General features: G+C 48.8%; 1 long non-coding RNA gene across 1 annotated transcript; it reads left to right on the forward strand.

Moving 5' to 3' along the window:
• The first annotated feature begins 4,433 nt into the window (after window positions 1–4,433).
• Window positions 4,434–5,905, forward strand: LOC135057671 (uncharacterized). The gene is made up of 4 exons (XR_010244289.1): window positions 4,434–4,818; window positions 4,899–5,091; window positions 5,367–5,492; window positions 5,772–5,905. It is a non-coding gene; the product is annotated as an uncharacterized LOC135057671 (long non-coding RNA).
• Window positions 5,906–6,240: the final 335 nt, after the last annotated feature.

The following is a 6,240-nucleotide window of genomic DNA, read 5'->3' on the forward strand; positions in this document are numbered from 1 at the left end:
AGGGGCTGTAAAACGCCCTTTGCCTCAGTCGGTCGACACAGACCCAGACACAGGCACTGATTCCAGTGGCGACGGTGACGAATCAACCGTATTTTCCAGTAGGGCCACACGTTATATGATTTTGGCAATGAAGGAGGCGTTACATATTGCTGATACTACAGGTACCACAAAACAGGGTATCAGGTGGGGTGTGAAAAAACTACCTATAGTTTTTCCTGAATCAGATGAATTAAATGAGGTGTGTGATGAAGCGTGGGTTGCCCCCGATAAAAAAATGCTAATTTCAAAGAAGTTATTGGCTTTATACCCTTTCCTGCCAGAGGTTAGGGCGCGCTGGGAAACACCTCCTAGGGTGGATAAGGCGCTCACACGCTTATCAAAACAAGTGGCGTTACCCTCTCCTGAGACGGCCGCACTTAAAGATCCAGCAGATAGGAGGATGGAAAATATCCAAAAAAGTATATACACACATACAGGTGTTATACTACGACCAGCTATAGCGACAGCCTGGATGTGCAGTGCTGGGGTAGCTTGGTCAGAGTCCCTGATTGAAAATATTGATACCCTGGATAGGGACAATGTTTTACTGTCTTTAGAGCAAATAAAGGATGCATTTCTTTATATGCGTGATGCACAGAGGGATATCTGCACACTGGCATCACGGGTAAGTGCTATGTCCATTTCGGCCAGAAGAAGTTTATGGACGCGACAGTGGTCAGGCGATGCGGACTCAAAACGGCATATGGAAGTTTTGCCGTATAAAGGGGAGGAGTTATTTGGTGTCGGTCTATCGGATTTGGTGGCCACGGCTACAGCCGGGAAATCCACCTTTTTACCTCAAGTCACTCCCCAACAGAAAAAGACACCGACTTTTCAACCGCAGCCCTTTCGTTCCTTTAAAAACAAGAGAGCAAAGGGATATTCATATCTGCCACGAGGCAGAGGAAGGGGGAAGAGACAGCAACAGGCAGCTCCTTCCCAGGAACAGAAGCCCTCCCCCGCTTCTACAAAAGCCTCAGCATGACGCTGGGGCTTCTCAAGCGGACTCGGGGGCGGTGGGGGGTCGTCTCAAAAATTTCAGCGCGCAGTGGGCTCACTCGCAGGTAGATCCCTGGATCCTGCAGATAATATCTCAGGGGTACAGGTTGGAACTAGAGACGGATCCACCTCGCCGTTTCCTGAAGTCTGCTTTACCAACGTCCCCCTCCGACAGGGTGACGGTCTTGGAAGCCATTCACAAGCTGTACTCTCAGCAGGTGATAGTCAAGGTACCCCTTTTACAACAAGGAAAGGGGTATTATTCCACTCTATTTGTGGTACCGAAGCCGGATGGCTCGGTAAGACCTATTCTAAATCTGAAATCCTTGAACCTGTACATAAAGAAGTTCAAGTTCAAGATGGAGTCACTCAGAGCAGTGATAGCGAACCTGGAAGAAGGGGACTTTATGGTATCCTTGGACATCAAGGATTCGTATCTCCACGTTCCAATTTACCCCTCACACCAGGGGTACCTCAGGTTCGTCGTACAGAACTGTCACTATCAGTTTCAGACGCTGCCGTTCGGATTGTCCACGGCACCTCGGGTCTTTACCAAGGTAATGGCCGAGATGATGATTCTTCTTCGAAGAAAAGGCGTATTAATTATCCCATACTTGGACGATCTCCTAATAAGGGCAAGGTCCAGAGAACAGCTAGAGATGGGATTAGCACTGTCTCAAGAAGTGCTAAAACAGCACGGGTGGATTCTGAATATTCCAAAATCCCAGTTAATTCCGACAACACGTCTGCTGTTCCTAGGGATGATTCTGGACACGGTTCAGAAAAAGGTTTTTTCTCCCGGAGGAAACAGCCAAGGAGTTATCCGAGCTTGTCAGGAACCTCCTAAAACCAGGAAAGGTGTCTGTACATCAATGCACAAGAGTCCTGGGAAAAATGGTGGCTTCTTACGAAGCAATTCCATTCGGCAGATTCCACGCAAGAATTTTCCAGAGGGATCTGTTGGACAAATGGTCAGGGTCGCATCTTCAGATGCACCAGCGGATAACCCTGTCTCCAAGGACAAGGGTATCTCTTCTGTGGTGGTTGCAGAGTGCTCATCTATTGGAGGGCCGCAGATTCGGCATACAGGATTGGATCCTGGTGACCACGGACGCCAGCCTGAGAGGCTGGGGAGCAGTCACACAAGGAAGAAACTTCCAGGGCGTGTGGTCGAGCCTGGAAACGTCTCTTCACATAAACATTCTGGAACTAAGAGCAATCTACAATGCTCTAAGCCAGGCAGAACCTCTGCTTCAAGGAAAACCGGTGTTGATCCAGTCGGACAACATCACGGCAGTCGCCCATGTGAACAGACAGGGCGGCACAAGAAGCAGGAGTGCAATGGCAGAAGCTGCAAAGATTCTTCGCTGGGCAGAGAATCATGTGATAGCACTGTCAGCAGTGTTCATCCCGGGAGTGGACAACTGGGAAGCAGACTTCCTCAGCAGACACGACCTTCACCCGGGAGAGTGGGGACTTCATCCAGAAGTTTTCCACATGCTGGTAACCCGTTGGGAAAGACCAATGGTGGACATGATGGCGTCTCGCCTCAACAAAAAACTGGACAGGTATTGCGCCAGGTCAAGAGATCCGCAGGCAATAGCTGTGGACGCGCTGGTAACGCCTTGGGTGTACCAGTCGGTGTATGTGTTTCCTCCTCTGCCTCTCATACCAAAAGTATTGAGAATTATACGGCAAAGAGGCGTAAGAACGATACTAGTGGTTCCGGATTGGCCAAGAAGGACTTGGTACCCGGAACTTCAAGAGATGATCACGGAAGATCCGTGGCCTCTACCTCTGAGAAGGGACTTGCTTCAGCAGGGTCCCTGTCTGTTTCAAGACTTACCGCGGCTGCGTTTGACGGCATGGCGGTTGAACGCCGGATCCTAAAGGAAAAAGGCATGCCGGAAGAAGTCATTCCTACTTTGATTAAAGCAAGGAAGGAAGTAACCGCGCAACATTATCACCGCATTTGGCGAAAATATGTTGCGTGGTGCGAGGATCGGAGTGCTCCGACGGAGGAATTTCAACTGGGTCGATTCCTACATTTCCTGCAATCAGGATTGTCTATGGGTCTCAAATTGGGATCTATTAAGGTTCAAATTTCGGCCCTGTCGATTTTCTTCCAAAAAGAATTGGCTTCAGTTCCTGAAGTCCAGACTTTTGTTAAGGGAGTGCTGCATATACAGCCCCCTGTGGTGCCTCCAGTGGCACCGTGGGATCTCAATGTTGTTTTGGACTTTCTCAAATCTCATTGGTTTGAACCACTAAAAACTGTGGATTTGAAATATCTCACATGGAAAGTGACCATGCTACTAGCCCTGGCTTCGGCCAGGAGAGTGTCAGAACTGGCAGCTTTATCTTACAAAAGCCCATATCTGATTTTCCATTCGGACAGGGCAGAACTGCGGACTCGTCCGCATTTTCTCCCTAAGGTGGTGTCAGCATTTCATCTGAACCAACCTATTGTAGTGCCTGCGGCTACAAGCGACTTGGAGGACTCCAAGTTGTTGGACGTTGTCAGAGCTTTAAAAATATACAATATGCTCCCAACAAGTTGGGCGCTCCTGCGTCTAAGCAGACTATTGCTCGCTGGATTTGTAGTACGATTCAGCTTGCACATTCTGTGGCAGGCCTGCCACAGCCAAAATCGGTAAAAGCCCACTCCACAAGGAAGGTGGGTTCTTCTTGGGCGGCTGCCCGAGGGGTCTCGGCATTACAACTCTGCCGAGCGGCTACGTGGTCGGGGGAGAACACGTTTGTAAAATTCTACAAATTTGATACCCTGGCTAAGGAGGACCTGGAGTTCTCTCATTCGGTGCTGCAGAGTCATCCGCACTCTCCCGCCCGTTTGGGAGCTTTGGTATAATCCCCATGGTCCTTTCAGGAACCCCAGCATCCACTAGGACGATAGAGAAAATAAGAATTTACTTACCGATAATTCTATTTCTCGGAGTCCGTAGTGGATGCTGGGCGCCCATCCCAAGTGCGGATTATCTGCATTACTTGTACATAGTTACAAAAATCGGGTTATTATTGTTGTGAGCCATCTTTTCAGAGGCTCCGCTGTTATCATACTGTTAACTGGGTTTAGATCACAGGTTGTACGGTGTGATTGGTGTGGCTGGTATGAGTCTTACCCGGGATTCAAGATCCTTCCTTATTGTGTACGCTCGTCCGGGCACAGTACCTAACTGAGGCTTGGAGGAGGGTCATAGGGGGAGGAGCCAGTACACACCACCTGATCGTAAAGCTTTACTTTTTGTGCCCTGTCTCCTGCGGAGCCGCTATTCCCCCCCGTGGTCCTTTCAGGAACCCCAGCATCCACTACGGACTCCGAGAAATAGAATTATCGGTAAGTAAATTCTTATTTTTTAGATTACCTTCCATTTTTTTTCTTTTCTATAGGCGATGCGGGTTATCCAAACAAATCGTGGCTCTTAACCCCATTGTCTAATCCTGTTGGTAGAGCAGAAAAACGTTACCAAGAGACTCACAAAGCATCGAGGCAAATAATTGAACGTGCCTTCGGTGTACTTAAAAGCCGGTTTAGATGTTTAGACACTTCCGGCGGTGCTCTTTTGCACTCACCGGCGAAGGTTTGCGGCATGGTAAATGCATGTTGTATTTTACACAACATATGTGTCGCAAACCGTTTGCCGGTGACTCTTCGTCGCAGTGCTTTCCGACGCGGGAACCGTTCTTCTGCTCTACCGGTGGGTATGGACGAAGGAGATGATTCCCGACGGACAGTGATCCAAAACTTTTTTTCTGTTGCCTGTGAGTATACTTATAACATTTGTATTATCGTGTAAACTGAGATTGTAATATTCTAAAAAAAACATCTTTATGTATTTCAGAGTTTTACGTCCTGTTGATGTACCTTCCCAAGCCTGTTTTTAAAGTTTAGTCCTGTTGACGACTCGTTACCCCCTGTTTTCTCCTGTTGTTGGGTTGCCGCAAATATTGGACCCTTTTATCCAACTCTACCTTGGGCGACCTACTTGTGATGTGGACCTGACCCTCTGCCGTGTAGCAGACAACCCCCCTCAGGTGAGATGTATTGCCCAAAACTCCCTCTTGTCCAAAGTCACCCCGGCATGTCCAAAGTGCAGCCCTCCGGCATTTGCAAAACTGCACATCCATTCATGCCCTGATGCTTACACATGTGTGTCAGGGAATGTTTGGATGTGTAGTTACGCAAGTGCCGGAGGGTTGCATTTGGGCCCGCTGTAACCTGCTTGTGTCGTGTTGATTGTACCTCTTCTTTCCGTATCAGGGTGACACTATTACCAATAGCTGGAACCTCATAATATTCTCTTCCACAGGTCTTGCGGAGTATCCTTCCCAAGTGGCGTGGATGTGGAGACATGACATTTCCCCTGATGTACCATGGGCGACCTACTTGTGATGTGGACCTGACCCTCCGCCATGTAGCAGACAACCCCCCTCAGGTGAGATGTATTGCCCAAAACTCCCTCTTGTCCAAAGTCACCCCGGCATGTCCAAAGTGCAGCCCTCCGGCATTTGCAAAACTGCACATCCAATCATGCCCTGACAGCAATGCTTACGCTGCGTCAGGGAATGTTTGGATGTGTAGTTACGCAAGTGCCGGAGGGTTGCATTTGGGCCCGCTGTAACCTGCTTGTGTCGTGTTGATTGTACCTCTTCTTTTCCGTACCAGGGTGACACTATTACCAATAGCTGGAACCTCATAATATTCTCTTCCACAGGTCTTGCGGCGTATCCTTCCCAAGTGGCGTGGATGTGGAGACATGACATTTCTCCTGCTGTACCATGAGCGACCTAACACAATTCCACTGCATCTCATATTTAACATTGTATTTACTAATAATTGAAATAAAAACCACAGCAAACTTCTCATTTTAAAAATGTATTGAAGAAAAATTGTATTTGATTTTTGAAATAAAAAATTGAAAGGTAATTAAACAAAAAAGTAGTTTGTTCTTCTTTACATTCTTTTCTTGGGTTCACTACGGGTGGCCGGCGGTCGGGCTCCCGGCGACCAGCATCCCGGCGCCGGGAGCCCGACCGCCGGCTTACCGACAGCTTGGCGAGCGCAAATGAGCCCCTTGCGGGCTCGCTGCGCTCGCCACGCTACGGGCACGGTGGCGCGCTACGCGCGCCACACTATTTTATTCTCCCTCTATGGGGGTCGTGGACCCCCACGAGGGAAAATAA

This window comes from Pseudophryne corroboree, chromosome 3 (assembly GCF_028390025.1).
Source record: "Pseudophryne corroboree isolate aPseCor3 chromosome 3, aPseCor3.hap2, whole genome shotgun sequence".
NCBI classification, from domain to species: domain Eukaryota; kingdom Metazoa; phylum Chordata; class Amphibia; order Anura; family Myobatrachidae; genus Pseudophryne; species Pseudophryne corroboree.